General features: G+C 41.8%; 1 protein-coding gene across 5 annotated transcripts in view; it reads left to right on the top strand.

Moving 5' to 3' along the window:
• The first annotated feature begins 4,912 nt into the window (after positions 1 to 4,912).
• Asah2 (N-acylsphingosine amidohydrolase 2) overlaps positions 4,913 to 16,885 on the top strand; it is a 94,342-nt gene continuing 82,369 nt past the window's right edge. For 2 of the 5 annotated variants that reach the window (XM_060388356.1, XM_060388363.1), the window contains exon 1: positions 5,556 to 5,762. The gene's annotated coding sequence lies outside the window, so the exon portion shown is untranslated. Of the gene's footprint in view, positions 5,277 to 5,553; positions 5,763 to 16,885 lie in introns of those variants that run through there. The other 3 variants (XM_060388362.1, XM_060388359.1, XM_060388364.1) reach the window with 3 other exon arrangements.

Here is a 16,885-nt window from a genome sequence, read left to right as displayed (position 1 = left end):
TTGGATTAAAGGTGTGTGATAGGGCTCAACCACACCAAACAAGAAACAGGGTTTTGCAGTTCACAATTTGGAGGTTCATAATGGGATCAAATATCCTGCAACAGTCTGTTGTATGTCAGTAGTGTGTGCCTGATATGTTCCTATTGCCTTTCCACTCTGTCTGTCCTATGTCTCCACCTGACCCTAACAAAGGGATTTCCTCTCCATATCTTGAGCAACACAGAAAATGTGCTATGGGGAGGAAACAAGGAATTCCTTATAGAGATCCTTAACAGAGTTTTACAAGAGAAGAAGCTGCTTTACAGACCTAACTCACCCAGAATAACACTCAAAACTACACAAGATGTTACCAACTGCATCCACACGTTGCTTCCAACATCTGTGGGGTATTTGTTCAGTTTATGGATGCTTTCAAATTGTAGGGTTCTTTTAGCAAAAGATTACTATAACACACACATATATTATTCTGTATTAGGGACATAGAAGAATACATAACTTAAAATTAAAGCTATGCATTTAGCTTATATTGTGAAGGCTGAAAAGTCTAAAGCATAGTAAGTATAATAGTAAGTAAGTAACTAATAATCGTAACAACGTTCTTCTCTTACAACAGGTTAAACTTTAAAGAGTTGCATATAGAGTAGGACCTCAGGCTAAATACATAGTCTTAAATGATCTTCAGACATGTTATTAACTTGCAAGGCCCAGTGTCTTCAGAAAAATATATATATCCACAATTAATGATAAAATATACAAATTAGTGTGTTTTAGCTGTTTGACAAATGTATTTATGTAACCCAAACATCTATCAAGATATCAAATAATGCTATCTCAAGAAAAAGTTTTCTGTAGCTTTCCCAGTCAACTTTGACTGGCCCTGCAGAGCTGAGGTAAATTCCCACTCTTTGTTTTTATTACTGTGCTTGCTAATTTTTAATTTCACCTTCATACAAGCTAGACTCATCTGAGAGGAGGGAACCTTGATTGAAAAAAATACTTCCACAAGATCAGGCTGTATGCAATTCTGTAGGACATTTTCTTTCCTTTTTCTTTTTTTTTAATTAATTAATTCAATTTACATCTCCATCATAGGTTCCTCCCTCCTCTTCTTCCAGCCCCACCCACCCTCCTGCATCTTCCCTCCCCCTATTTTTTCAGAATAGAGAAGCCCCCTTATCCAGACAACCTAGTTCAATTATTCACAAGGAGACTGAGTTCGTCTTCCCTCCCTGTGGCCTGGTAGGGCAGTCCCATCATGAGGAAGTGATCAAAAAGCAGGTAACATAGTCCATAGTGAGATATCTCCAACTGTTGGGCTCACATGAAGCCTAAGATGCCCATGGGGCATTTATGAGTAGAGGACCTACGTCTAGGCCATTGTCCTTGGTTGGTGCTTCAGACTACATAGGTCCCTCTGGGCCCTGGTTGGTTGGCTTTGATGGTCCTGGTCCCCACTCTTCCACCATTACCTCTGTCTGTTCTATTTCCCCTTCTGATTGAGATTTATACATCCTCCCTAGGGTCCTCCTTGTTGCTTATCTTCACAAGGTCTGTACATTATAGTATGTCTACGCTGTACTATATGACTAAAATCCACTTATAAGTGAGTATGTACCATGTGTGTCTGGGTCTGAAATACCTCACTCAGGATGATCATTTCTAGTTCCATCCATTTGCCTGCAAATTTTATGGTTTCTTTCTTTTTAGGGGCTGAGTAGTATTCCATTGTGTAAATGTACTGCAGTTTCTGTATCCATTCCTCAGTTGACGGACATCTAGCTTGTTTCCGGTTTTTGACTATTATGAATAAAGGTGCTATGAACATGGTTGAGCAAATGTCCTTGTATGCTGGAGCATCTTTCAGGTGTATGTCCAGGAAGGTGTAGCTGTGTCTTGAAGTATAGCTATTTCCAGTTTTCTGAGAAAGTACCAGATTGATGTTCAAAGTGGTTGCATTAGACATTTTCTTAATTAGTGGTTGATGAGGAAAGGCCCAGCTTATTGCAAATGGGATGGCCTGGGTTTTAGAAGAAAGTAGGCTGAGCAAACCATGAGGAACAAGCCAGTAAGCAGCACCCTTGCATGGCCTCTGTCTGCATCAGCTCCTGCCGTCAGATTTCTACCCAGACTGAGTTCCTGCTCAGGTCCAAATAAACTCTGGACAAATGGCTAGCTGTGGTGCCTATTAGCATATCATAGCCCATGCTGGCCTCAAAGCTCTCTCAGCACCACAAATATGCCTGTTACAGAATCCATTCTGGCAACCTGACTCTTCTCACCTCCCTCCTCCCACCCCATCCCACCCACACACCAACATCTGCTCCCTCCTGTAAATTTCTCCAGCTCCTGGGCTTCCCTTTCCCCAGGTCCTCATTCCTATATAACTCTGCCTGTGTTCTCTTGGTCCTCTTTGCTCTTTCTTTTTGTCTTCTTCTCTTGGTCCCCCTCTCTCACCTTCCCCTTCTCTTTCTCTCTTCTCATGGTCCAGTTCAGTCTACTGGACACCTACCTTCTCTTCCTGCTCTGGGCTCTTCCTCTGGCTCATATTTTATTGCAGATATGAGAGATTCTTTATATTTTATTGAAGATAGGAGGATTAAGTCTCCCTCATATCTACAATAAAAACCTTGCCCCCTCAACCATGCGTTGGAGCAGTGATGTCCTCATTTTATACATCATCAATGGATACGTGAGCCAAATAAACCCTTTCCTCCCCGAGTTGCTTCCTTCCGGTCATGGTGTTTTATCACAGCAATGATAGCACGTTTTTATTTTCTTTCTTTTTTTTTACTGTGGTAGGAGTAGGCAAGTGCTCTACTACTGAGATGTTTATACTCTTCCCGCCACCCTCCCACAATAACATGTATTCAATAAGTATTCTCTATGTCTGGTTTATTTTATTCTGCTTTATATGTTTACAGTCATCTCTGCTAAGTGTCTTCATTGTCAGCCTGACTGGATCTAGAATCATGCAGGACAGTGGTTGTCAACCTTCCGAATGCTGTGATCCCTTAACACAGTTCCTCAGGTTGTGGTAACCCCTACCCAGAAAAGTATTTTTATTGTTATTTCATAACTGTAATTTTGCTACTGTTATGAATCATAATGTAAATATTTGTGTTTTCCAGTGGTCTTAGGCAAACCCTGTGAAATGGTCATTTAACCCCCACCACACACACACAAAGTGTCGCAACCAACAGTGTGGAAACCACTGAGCTAGGAGATTGAGGAGGCAGAGCTGTGGGTGTGTCTATGAGGGCTTTTCCAGAGAAGACCCAGGCTGACTGTGAGCAGTGCATTCATGAGACGGGAACCCAGCCAGAATGACAAGTGAGAAAGGTAGACCAATATCCACATTCCCTGTCTCCTTGTCTCCTGGTTGCTTGTGGCGTGAGTAGTGCCTCCCTTCCACTGTCCCCAAGCCAGCCATGACATCATGTACAAGTACACAGGACCGTGGGCTGAGCACTCTGAAGCCGCAGACAAAAATACATTCTTCCTCTCTCAAGCTCTTTCTGCCAAGTTTTGGATCTCAGCCACGTGAAAATCATACTGTCTGAGTGTGTTAACAATTCACTCTTTCTGTTAGGGAGTAGTAAACAAATTGGGCAAATATGCCACAGCTCAATTCTTTCCGAGTACTGATATGAGTAGAGCATAAACATATGGCGCTCAGGCTGTGATGCATGTATGTATGTTTTCCTGTGTATAAATATGTAGGTGTGAATTGATGGTGCATAGGGCAGATTTATATTTACCTTTACAAGAAGTTCCTAGAGCGACTTCTTGGAAATTTTTCTTGTTCTTAAATATGTTTGTGGATGCAGGTGTCTGTTGCTCCAGCCAGGCCAGGTGTGGACCCTTAACAATGTCCCTGGGTCCTAAGATAACTACTGCTGGGATGTCCTCCTTCCACTCTGTGGTAAACTAATGGCATCCACCACTGTTTACTTCAGCTAGAGTCAGAGACACTTTCTGGTTTCCACTTGACAGAATTAAAAAAAAAAAAAAAAAAAAGATGAACTTTCCTGACATATTGCAAACACAGAAGTGATGGTTATTGCTTTCACACATTGAACACACCTGTCAGCTGGCCCCAGGTCAAGAATTGGGAAATACGGCTGCCACACGTCACTGTAATTACAGGTGATGAAGGAAAAGTGAAATGTCCAAATGTTTTGGTGGTGGATTTTACCAGATCCTTAAGGAAGAAATCATGATAGTTCTCCATAGACACTGAAATTGGACATCCTGATCACTCTTGTTCAGCTTTTTTCCCCCAGCTTCTCTTCTGCCCTGTGTCCTCCCAGGTTCCTCCTCTCAGATTTCTCTGTGTGATAGCTTGTGTCACTTTTGACATGCCATAGCTCAGACTTCAGCTACAGGGCGGCGCCGACTTTAAGGTGGGCTGAAAACGAGGAGGGAACCCCAGATTCTACTGATGGTCTGGTGGTCCTTCCTACAGAGTACAACGTGAAGTGGTCAGCGCATTCTCTGGCCTGAGGTAAGCTCCACCGCGGTAGCTGCCGTTGTCAGTGTTCTTAAGGTGGTGTATGCTCTCCTCTGCACAGGTCAACTGTACTCTTTCCTGGAGCCTTGAGACTCCTAGGGTAGATGTAGTTTAGACAAGGGAGGGCCCAGGAGTCCAGAAGCCCGGTGAGGAGAGGGAGGGCACAGATATACTGTATGGGGGCAGGACACAGATGGCAGGGAATTAAGGCTAGGGCATGGTGATAATCTGTCTCAAGAACAAAAAGCCCGAAAGAAAACAACAAAAACAAAAGCCGATCCACACTTGTAAATCAACGCCCAGTCAGAATAATAACACTCCCCCACTCGCCTGCCTGCTAGGAGCCCTAGTAACTTTCACGTGGATAACATGGCTAGTATTGCAGGAAGCGTTTTGTTGTTGTTGGTTTTTTGTTTTTTGTTTTTTTTTGGCTTTCCTTGGAAGAACACCGCGGCAAGTATAAATTTGGCTTTATTTATTTCTCCAAATTACCAAGGTAGTTTGGAGCACTTACTACACGTGAATAATCTTCTCCGTCAAGTTGCAATGTATCTAGAAAACGGGAGGCATTTTCTTTCCTAGAACTTAACTCCTTCCTCCAAATGTTCTTCACCCCAGTCTCTGCGCTGATTGTCCAATCTTATCTCTGCAGTGTGCAATTGATATCTTGGGGGAACGAACTGATTGTTTTCCAACTCAAAGAGGACAAGCAGGTCCGGCTGAGCAAATGATGAAGTTCACTCAGGTGCAAAAGGACAGCCTCCAGGTGAGTGGATCTTAACCTTCCTAATGCTGTGACCCTTTAATACAGTTACTTCCTCATTCTGTGGTGACCCCAAATCGTAATTTTTTTTCTTGCTGCCTCATCATTTTAATTGTATGCATTGTAATATGGATATCTGATAGGCAGGATATCTGCTATACCACCCCTGTGAAAAGGTCTCACGGCCCGGAGGGTCGCGACCCACAGGTTGAGAAACACCCGTTTAGGTGTTACCTTCCAAGTGTGGTGCAAAGGTTCGCCCAGCAGCGGCGGCGGCAGGGTGCGTCGTGCCTGCTGGATGAGTCAGCAAGCAAGAGGTTAAATTAGAGAGCCTTGGCTTTCTGGGTTAGAGCGTCCAGCCTTCAAGAGTTAACCCGCAGCAGGGTTCTGAAGCGCCGGGCAGAGGATTCACAAGGTTCCCGGCAGGCACTGTTGGCTTAAAGGGAATGATACGCGGTTTTGCGTGAGCAGCTGCAGCAGCGGGTTTGGGTATGTGGCTTTGCTTTGATTGATGCTGTCTTGTTTTCTCTCAAGAGAACAAAGCAATGGCTGTTCAGGTTTGCAAACAAGTTCCCTTTGAGAAAGAGCAGCTGTCTATTAGGCTGCTTCCTATCGTGAAAATAAGAGCCCGGGGTGCCAGGGTGAGCGCTGGCAGGTTCCCCATCCGCTTTTAAGCTGTTCCTCGCATCCGTGGATTGATTTTAAACTGCTCTGAATTCTAGTGCTGCATGGTCAGGTCATTTGAATGTCATGATTGCAGTGGGATTCAAAAGATGTTTTTGCTGTCTCTCCTGTGAATCTATACTCGGAGGTATAGATTTGAAGTTGTTTGTTGAATTGGAGACAGGCAGCAGAAATCTGTTTTCCTGCCCCGTTTTGGAAGACAGGCTTAAGACCCCAGACTCAGGGAGCAAACTTCTGTAAATCATCCTAAGCCCGGCAAAGAAAGCATCCTGTGAGGCAGGAAGCTCCCCCCTCTCCTACAACCTGGCTACTTTAGTCCCTGGTGTATGCAGTGTGACCTGAAACAACCTTACTATGCCTTGTCCTCTAATCAGTCTCCAGACCCCTCGCTCATCGGGGGGGGGGGTCACTGTTACTTCACTGTACCTTTATTTTGTTAGCGAAAAACATATCAGAAACTCAAAACAGACTAGAAATACCTTCAAAGATTTGAATTGGATGGAATTTCAAGGAATGCAAGGCTTTAGCTTAGACTTTGTCAGGATCCCCTCTCCCTACACTCTGCATGGCCACAAGCAAAGATCACTGACTTTTTCTCAGTCCGCAATACCAGCATGACGGTCAAAATCAATATTCAAAGGCTTTTTGAATCACCCAGCATACTTTCTTCTATGTGTCCATAGTTTCTATTCATCTGTATTTCATCCCTCGAATTCCTTTGATAACTAAGTTTCTCTTTGGAAGATTTGAACGCTGTTGAAAAACTTGGGCACGCTGTCACGCCATGTAATCAGCTTAATCCCTTTATCAGATCGCTTTGCCTGAAGCCACGGGTATTTGCTAAACTGAAGGACGAATGCTAGAACAAGGGATATGGAGCCTGGGCTCTGAAAAGGCTTCTGGCTGCGGAACAAAAGAATAGTGGGTGAGATGCTCAGAAGTGGTCAGGGATGGAATTTGGGGAAAAGAGGACCACTGTGGTGTGGAGATAGAAATCTAGAAGCAGTGTACACAGTGATGGAGGGGAAGATATTTGGAAACTTCCAGGAATACATGGAGCAGTTAGAACCCAAGGGAATCACTGTTCAGATCTTCAACTTCTGTTTAATCTCTTTTCTAAATTGCCACCCTGGACTTGGACACCATATTGAATAAGAATTTTCTCTCTCTCTCTCTTTCTCTCTCTCTCTCTCTCTCTCTCTCACACACACACACACACACACAGAGAGAGAGAGACAGAGACAGAGACAGAGAAAGATGGAGAGAGACAGAGACAGAGATCTTTTTTTTTGACTTTAGGAAACAGTTTTTCCCTATTCAGTATAATGTCAACTACATGTTTATCATGCATAGTCTTTATGTGGATATTTGTTTCTTATGTTCCTACATATTCATGGGTTTTTGTCATGTTGGAGTTTGCCAAAAGCTGTTTCTGCATCTATTGAGATAATTGTGTGGTTTCTCTATATGTTCTGTATTACCTTTATTGATTTGCATATGTTGAACTCAACCTCGAACCCCTGGGCTGGAACCAACTTAATCACGGTATATGATCTCCATGTTTTCATGAATACTCTTGGCAAAAATGTTAGTTTTTTTAAAGATTTATCTTATTTTTATTATGTGTATGCATTTTTTTTTCGTGTAGGTATGTGAACAGGAGTACTGGTGTGCTTGAAGGCCAGAAGAGGCCTTTAGATCCTTAGGAGCTGGGTTTCCAGCTAGTTCTAAGCACCCTCGCTTGGGTGCTGGGAACCAAACTCAGGTCCTCTGGAAGAGCAGTCCATGCTTTTAATCACTGAGCCATCTCTTCAGGTCTGCAAGTACCCCGTTCACCTGTGCTTGTAAGGAAAATTGGCATACAGTCTGCTGTTGACATCTGTGTCCTTCTCTGGTTTGGGTGTCATGGAAATACTGTCTTCACAGAATGAGTCTGTTCTAGTTCTCCCTGGTTTCTCTTGGCAACAGATTCAGGAGTGATGGTGCCTGAAGAGTTGGTAGAAGCCAGTAGTGAGTCCCTGTTTTCATTACTGTCTGACTCTTGCTGACTATGGAACTGTTTTAAGTTTTTGATGTCTTCTTGGTTTGATTTAGGCAGGTTATACTGTGTACACAAATTTACCCATTTCTTCTCATCTGTCCCGTTTTTAGAATTGCATTTTCAAAAAGCCCCCGAGTGAACTGTTGGATTTCTTTGGACTTTGTTATAACATCAACCTCTTTCATCTCTAATTTTATTATTCTGGAACTTTCTTTTTTGGCTAGTTTCATTAGAAGTTTGTCAATCTTTACCTTTTCAAAGAATCAATTTTGTACTTAATTGACTCAATGTGTTATTAATTCTTTAATTTCTGCCCTCATCATTATTTCCAGCCTCCTATTGCTTTTGGGTTTGGACTGTTCTTGTTCTTCTAAAACCTTGAGGTTCATCCTTGGTTATTTATTTCAGACATCTCTGACTTTTTTTTTTTTTAATGTAAGCATTTAACTTAAACTATAATTTACCTCTTAGAATTGTCTTATTTCTACCTCAAAAGTGCTGGTAAGTTGTGCTTAAATTGATTCTAGAAACATTTAAAAATCCCTTTTCTGATTTTGCTGTTGATCTGCTGCTCATTCAATAGTATATTTTTCATCCTCCAAGTACTTTTATCCTTTCTGTGGTTTCACTTCCTATTTATTTTTATTTCTGTGTCACTATTAACTTACTAGAAATTATTTTGATTATGTTGTACTTGTTAAAATTTGATTGCCTAACATTTATTCTTTTTTACAGGATTCCCACAAGGTATTGGAAAAAAAAATGTGTATTCCACATCTGTTGGATGGAATACTCTGTATTCTATTTATTGAGTCAATTTGATCTCTGGTATGATTTAATTCAGAGGCTTCCTTTGTGTGTGTGTGGGGGGGTTGTTGTTATTGTCTGGTTTTGGTTTTGGTTTTTGGCTCGGATGACCTATTTAAAGACGAAACTAGGGTGTTGCTCTTACCTACTGTTACTGCATCATCCAAACATTATATGCTCATTAGTGTCTTTGAATGGAATTGGTGCCTCCACCATTCCGTGCATTCATGTTTACAGCTGTTCTTTCCTGATTTTTTTTTTTCCTTTATTGGCAGGAAGTAGCTTTCATCATCTCTTCTGCCAAACTTCAATTTGAAATATCTATCAAATCTCAGAATTACTCCACCAGGTTGTTTTCAGCTGCTATTAGCTTGAAAGACTGGCTTTCAAATGTTGTCAGTATGTGGGTGTCTTTACTAATGAGGTGTCGTTTTCTTGTAGGCAACAGTCAGTAAATCTTGATTGCAATCCACTTGGCTAGTTTGAATTTCTTTTCTGGTGATTTGAGGCAATTACATTCAAGGCAGTGTCTACTAATTCCAGTAATTTTTTTTCTTGTTTTCTGGTTGTCTGCATTGTTTTTATTCTTCAAAGGTTTATTTATTTTATTTGATGTATATAAGTGTTTTCTTTACATGTATGTATGTGTACCGCATGCATACCTGGAACCCTCAAAGGTCAAAAGACAGCATTGGTTCCTCTGAAACTGGAGTTACAGATGGTTGGTTGTGAGCTGCCACTTGCTGGAGCTTGAACCAGAGTCCTCTGGAAGAGCAGCATAGGCTCCTACAGGCTGAGCCCGCTTTCTAGCCCTGCTATTTCCTCCTGCCCTTGTTCGTGTTAGGGATTCTTCTAGTTTACTGTGTTACACACGGTTAACTCATTTCTAGCTTTCCTTTGCTGTTTATTCCTCTCAGGAAGTCCACTCCTTCTTGTGCTGTCATGATTCGGAGTCTGCCTTCTTTCTTCATAGTGTTAGTGTCTCCAGCAGCTACGGTGGGTGGCCATGAGCTGCCTTAGTGTGCACTTGTCTTGGAATATCCTTATTCCTTCATCAACTTCAAGAGTTAGCTTTGCTGCGTATAACATTTTGGTTGACCGGTATATACTTTCAGGGATACATCGTTTCATGGATTCCTGGCTTCTAGGGTTGCTAGTGTGAGAGCTGGTGTTATTCTGTTTGCCTCTCTAGGCAGCTTAGTGTTTTCCCCTTAGAGATCTTAATATTGTTTCTTTGCTTTGTATTTTTGATGTATTGATTGGAGTATGTTGTGGGGAAGTTTTTCTCTGGCCATGTCTATTTGGGGTTATAAATGCCTCTTATGTTTAAATACCCATTTTTAAATCTAGTTTTGAGAAATTTCTGCTTTAATTTTGTTGAATAAATTATCTGTGTCTTTAGTTTTTAATCTTGCCTCTTTCTACCCACTGTATGTTGAGGTTTGTTCTTTTGATCACATCTCAGAGTCCTTGGACTTTGTGGTCATGCTCATGTTTGTTTGCTTGTGTGTATGTGTGTTTGGTGTTTGAATGTAGAATACTTCTGCCTTTGTCTTTTATCTTTGATATTTTTCTCCTCTTCTTGGTTGAGTCTGTTTGTTATGCTTTTCTCTGTGTTTGCTATTTGATTCACTGAGTCTTTCTTTCCTATCATTTCTATCTGTTTGAAAAATCTCAATTTCTTTGTGCATTGATTATGTAAGCAACTTCCTCTTGGAGAAGTTTAACCAAGATTAAGTACAAGTTTTGGATTTTCCACTTAAAAGTCCTGTGTCTTCTGCCTGACACTAATAAAGCGTCTTGCTCTATATTTATTGAGAAGCACAGAAAACATGGCATGGAAAATAGGTGAGGGATTCTTCATAGAGTTTTATGAGGAAAGAAGCTACTTACTGATACAACTCACCCAGAATAGCAATCAAGACTGCAAACACATATTATTAACTTATATCCACATGTTGTCTCCAACATTTATGAGATATTTGTTTAGTTTACAGTTGCTTTCAACCTGTTGATCTGTTTTACCATAGTATTAACTTGGCTGCAAGGTCTAGCCAAAGTTCGGCCTCCAAAGAGGAGTCTGAGATATTTTTAGGGGAAAAAAATGTATTACCACATCTTTGCTGACTTTTTCATCTATATTGTTAGCCTCCCCCCCCCCCCAAGCCCCAATTCATTTTATGGATTTTTTTTTCTCTGTTGTTGCTGAATTTACCTTCTGGGTCCTCTGTTTAATTCATCTGGTTGTTTGTATCTTTGAGGTCAGTGAGCCATTTTAGTAGTAAGATTTGAGATCTTGAACTGACCTCCTATCCATTTCAGACTCCGTGAATTCAGAAGTTGAAGAGCTATATTACCTTCTGGAGGAAGCCTTGTCTTGCTTTTAAGCATTTGTTGTGTCCCAAGATGAAACTTAAACATCTGCTGGAACAGAAGTTGCTTCTGGCTTTATTTGTGGATTAAAATTATTTTAGATTCATTTCTTTTTATTTTATGCATATGAGTGTTTTGCCTGCTGCCTGTATGTAAGTGTTCTGTGTACATGCCTGGTGCCCAGGGAGATCAGAAGAGAGCACCAATTCTCTGGAACTGGAGTGATATTAAGGGTGGTTGTGGGCTACAGCAAGAGTACTGGGAACCAAACACAAATCCTCTAGAAAACCAACAAGTGCTCTTAACCAGTGAGCTGTATCTTGAGCCCCTGTTTGTGGATCTTTGTAGAGCAGGCTGCTTTTGAGTATTGAGTGCTTAATCTCCAGTTCTACTCAGAGAAGGGGAAAAAAAAATCTCCTGCCACACAATAGTGGCGACAATATCAAGGTATACACAATTCAGAAATTCCCTGAAAATCGATTGATACACACAAATGTGTCACCAATCATCAAAAAATGAAAAATGGAAAAAGCAGTGCAGAATGTGCTATAAAACCACGAATTATTTTCAGTAAATGTGGAAATAGTAAATGAAAAAGGAGAAGGAAATGGGATAGAATTAAGGGTGTGTGTGTGTTTTAAGAAAACAAGGAACAAAAAAACTATAAATCTTTCCCATTAATGGGCTGAACAGGTTTATCTCACCCACCAGAGAGTCTCCTCATTGAAAACCCAGGAGTGGCCAATGTTCTTGCTGGAGCTATCTCTCAAGGGCTTTGGCCCTGGGGGCAGTAATCATAGCACTGAGGTCAGGACAAGTGGGGGTCCTTCCTTCCTTCCTTCCTTCCTTCCTTCCTTCCTTCCTTCCTTCCTTCCTTCCTTCCTTCCTTCCTTCCTTCCTTCCTTCCTTCCTTCCTTCCTTCCTTCCTTCCTTCCTTCCTTCCTTCCTTCCTTCCTTCTCTAAACCCTTAAGTGCTGATCTCAGTTCTGGAGCTATGAAGGCGTGGTATGCGGTCATGCTCTCGGCAGTGAAGACTGGTGGGATCGAGAGCTTGTCCCACCCAGGGATCTAGGTCTGCTCCCAGGCACCTAAGGGCAGAGAGTCTTTTCCAGCGTGCTTCACTGCCTGACTGGCACCACCCAGTACCTGCCCTCGTTGGCTTGTCAGGGACTGACCCTCCTTTCCATAGCTATCGCCTCGGCTCATCGCTCATGTTAGAGCAGGAGCAGGCTAAACTGTTTTCCTGGCCCGTGATTGTTCTTTGTCTTCAGGTTTCAGGGCAGATGAGTTTTAAACAGTAGCTGCTCTCTCACGATGACACCTGACCACTGCCTACTGAGATACATAGGGTGACAAAGTGGGGTTCCTCGACACGGCTGACCTGTGACCCCGGGAACCACTGTCTTATCAAAGCCAGCAACTGCAGTTGGGGCTCAGAGGCCTCTGATGATCTTGAGTAAGGGGCGCACTGCCGCTCTCTTCATTGGGGCTAGCTGGCTTACCCCTTGGACGAGCCATCTGCTTCTCCTCCCCTCACCAGGGGCCATCAAGACTGGAGTTGGGTTTTGCTTGGTGAATTTTTCTAGTCCCCCCACCCCCACCCTTCTCTAGCCATCTTTTTCATGGCAGTTTCCAGTGGTTCTGTATTACTTTTGTGAATTTTCAAAGTTCTCCCTCATTCTGTTTTGGGGATAAATTATTCTTTCCTATGCAGACTCTTCCTACCCAGGTTACCTAGAGGCAACCTCCTGTCTACTTTTCAACCCCCAAACTGCCACCGAACATTCTTTTGAGCTCCTGTAATATGATAGGGCTGCATTATAGCAGTTGGAATAAAAAGATGCAAGTGATATGAATTCAAACCTCATGTTTTCAGCTTATTAAGCTTTTGAACTTTTGCAAATTTCAGTTGCTTTATTTGTCAGCATGTGATCCTATGTACCAACCTCTGGGATGGTCCTGAGAATAGAGAATGGGATGCTACTCCAATACCAAATGGTCTCGTGAAGATAGATTCATCAATAGTGAGCATCAACATGGGAGAGCAAACAATGCTTAGAAGGAAGACGTGGGTGAAGGGACGAATTGCCGGAGGCCTCAGCATGCAGGAGACAACGTCTGTGTGGTTTACCACACACTTTCTCTGTGTCCCTTCCCCAATTCTGTGAAGTGGCCTTTTGGTAGCAGGTTATAGAAAGGCATGGCACTTCCTCATCACTGCTGCCATAGGAAACACACTATAAAGTGCCATTGGAAACTTTGCCTCTGTTACACAGGTTCCAGGGGCTGGCTCTGGAAGGTCTTCCAAGGTCTTTTTGCAGTGAGACTTTTTCCCCCCAGTCTCTTTATTCCTAGCCAGAGAAAGAAGTACCTGCTTGTTCATGAGGGTACGAGAGATGGAGGAGATATCAAGCCTCCAGAGCCAATTCAGTGTGGAAAGGGAGGAAATTAAGTAAGTTGATCTGGACCAGCCCGCAGGCAATAGGAATTTCATAAAATCAGGAGGAAATGAATAAGATATGGCCAATTATTCCTCTCCAATTTTGACATTCCCGTACTGGAATCTCCTCATACCCTGGATTTGACTCTCAGAGAAATTTTCTGGAAAGGAAGGATCTCTGACAGCCACCTACATCAAAGGGTCATTTCTGTCCATGATGCTTAATGTTTGCTACTCTGCTGTCCTGACATTCCCCATAAGGGACTTTGTATTAAATTTCTCCCAGAAGTTGGCTCTAGTAACAGCTGTACTTGCTTTGCAAGGACATAGCTCCTTATACATATGACTAGCTTCAGCTTCAATAACATGGTCGTCAATGAATCCACAGAGAGCAGAGTCAATAATGTACTGGGAACAGAAAAATCAGATAGGCACTCTTAGAACTCTACCAAGAATTGACATCACTAAGGGCCTTGGCAAAGCTCCTGGAATCACCCTTGATCTATATTATCTATATTACCAACATTTAAATTGATTAACCAGGCTGGTCTGGCCTGGGAAGATTGGAAACCATAAACAAAAGGCTTACATGTTGGCATACTTTTTAAAAACTTTTATTTTCACTTCTTACATCTCTTTCTCCCTACTCCACCCCAATCCCTTCCAACATCCCAATACCAGGTAGAGGAGAGAAAGGGTTAGTGGGAGAGGGGGTGAAGTTCTTTTAGCTGCTTCCTGCTGATTAGGATCTTCGGGTTCCTTGGAGCCAGTCCAATCCTTGTTTCAGGAGATCTCCAACTTCTTGTCTCACGGTATCAACAGCAACCAGGCGCTGCAGGGAGGAAGCAACAGCAGCAGCCTTGTTCTTTCTCAGAACTCTTCCACACACTCTAGGCTCTGACATTTATTCTCTCTCCAGAATCCTCAGATTTAAAGTACCTGCAGGTGGCAAAGAGCCCCTCTCAGAGCCCGCATGAGGCAAATAGTTTTCTGCTGTGGATGATCTGAATCAGTCTCATGTCCCACACCTGGGATTAAAACAAAAACATGTTTCTATCCACAACACTCACACCACAAATTCCATACAAATCAAAGCCAAGTTCAGTAGTTGGATAACTTTGATAGCCATGGAAGGATCCAGTCTCAAACCCCAGTCTATGCTGTATGCCTGGTTTTGAGGGCATCTTTTTTCCCTGAGACTTGCTTGAAATATATCTCTTAAATGACTTGGCACAATGACAAGTGATGTGTTGGGGACAGCTCATATTGTCTGATTAGAGCCAGTTACTTACTCAACTGACCCACTCAGCGCTGACTTTTGACAATTATCCTTTGGTTACTGGGAATCAGCAAAGCTTGAAGTCTACACCACAGAAATAGCGAATTATACATCAAAATGTTTTCTCCCTCAAGAGCTGGTTTGAACATTTATCAATTATCTAAGAGCACTAGTTGTAGAAAATTTTGGCTAGAGAAATGATGTGGTGATTTAAGACATTGGCAGAAAAATCGTTTTAATTCAAAATTACTTTGAACTCTTAATAGAACATTATGATAAGCTAAAGATATACTTGTTTCTAAGATGCAAAAGGGTTTGAAGATAGGAGCCATTTTGGTCAAGTCACCCTTTTCATGGCAGGCTACTAGTTTCCTTCACGTTCAAACTTGTTGGCCTATTGAATCATACAAATCCATCTTCATAATGTTACATCACAATGAAAAAAAAAGTATGAAGAAATCTTGTATTTCCCAAGTCCCAGGACAGCCTTACCACCTGAGTTTGTGCTGAGGAAGCACTTCCTTTATGCTTAGAAGATGGTTGGTGTTTGTAGACAGTATGTGTACTAGTCCTTTCCTGGCTATTTTGCCATTCTGTATAAATAGAAGAAGTACAAAGAGTTTGTCAGGTCAAGGTGGAAGCATAGCCCCATAGCGGGGAGATTGCTGTGTACATACAAGATCTAGCTTGGGTTCCACCCCTCCCATACATACATTTTTGTTCTTTGTTAAGCTCCACGTGGAAGGTCATTTGTCAAAGATCATCTTCTCAGCGCCCTGTATACGGGGATTGGGTGTGACTGGTGACCATAGCGGATTTGCTTTGTGGCTGGAATCCCCTTAGAGACAAGGAAAGCCAATGGGAATTTCCTTCATGTCATGTGTTTTTCATTTGCGGGTCTTTAATGTTTCTTACCTAGTACAGATATACTAAACCAAGTGGAAATTCCCTCTCAGAAGGTCTGAGAACGAGCTATTGACAGGGTTAAAGTCTAGAAAGAACTGTGCAGCATTCAGTGAGACTGAAGCAGTTGTATTTAAGGATTGAGTTTATTTGACCTATATTTCCCATTCAGCAATCTTTTTGTTAATTAATTAATTTTTGTCTAAACTTTTTTCATAAAATATATTTTGATCATATTTTCTCCTTTCCCCTAACTCCTATGAGATCCTCCTTACCTTCCTGCCCACACAACTTTGTGTTTATTCCCCTTTCTCAAAAAAACCCTCCTAGAAAACAACAAAAAATGAAATAAAAACAAACTAAAACCAAAAAACCCAATAAGACAAAAAGAAAGAAAGAAACCTAACCAAAACAAACTTTCTATCACCTAAGTCACCTAGAAAATATTACTCAAGCACATTCTCAAAACAAAAATAAAAACAAAACAAAAAACAAACAAACAAAAAACCCATAGAGTCTGTTTTATGTTGTCCTGCTACTCTTGGCCATGGAGCCTTGCCTGAAATATGGTCAATATATCCATAGATGCTTCACTGGAGAAAATGGACTTTCCCTTTCCTAACATGTATCAGTAGCAAATAGATTCTTAGAGGTGAGACTCCATGTCTGTTTCTTCTTTTCAGTACTGGGATTTTTGTCTGATTTGAATCTGTGCAGGTCTCGTGTGTGCTGTCAGTCTCTGAAGTTCATATGTGTATCAGTCCTGTTGTTTCTGGAAGACACTGTTTTCTTGGACTCAGTACCACCTTTAGCTCTTAGAATCCTACCACCTTCTCTTCTGCATAGACCCTTGAGCCTTGAGGGGAGGGCTTCAATAAAGACATCCCATTTAGGCTGGGTGCCCCAAACTGAGGGTTATTACTCTATGCCCATTGTCTGTGTTAGTTCCCATCCATTGCAAGAAGAAACTTCTTACATGAGGGTTAAATGATGCTCTAATCTACAAGTATAACAATATTCCATTAGGAGTCATTTAACTGCTGTGTTTCTTTAGCAGAATAATAGTGTTAGCCTTTCCCCTAGGA

The sequence above is a fragment of the Meriones unguiculatus genome, chromosome 1 (genome assembly GCF_030254825.1).
Source record: "Meriones unguiculatus strain TT.TT164.6M chromosome 1, Bangor_MerUng_6.1, whole genome shotgun sequence".
NCBI lineage: Eukaryota > Metazoa > Chordata > Mammalia > Rodentia > Muridae > Meriones > Meriones unguiculatus.
The sequence above is the reverse complement of the archived record's forward strand: the minus strand, read 5'-3'. Positions and strand labels throughout refer to the sequence as shown.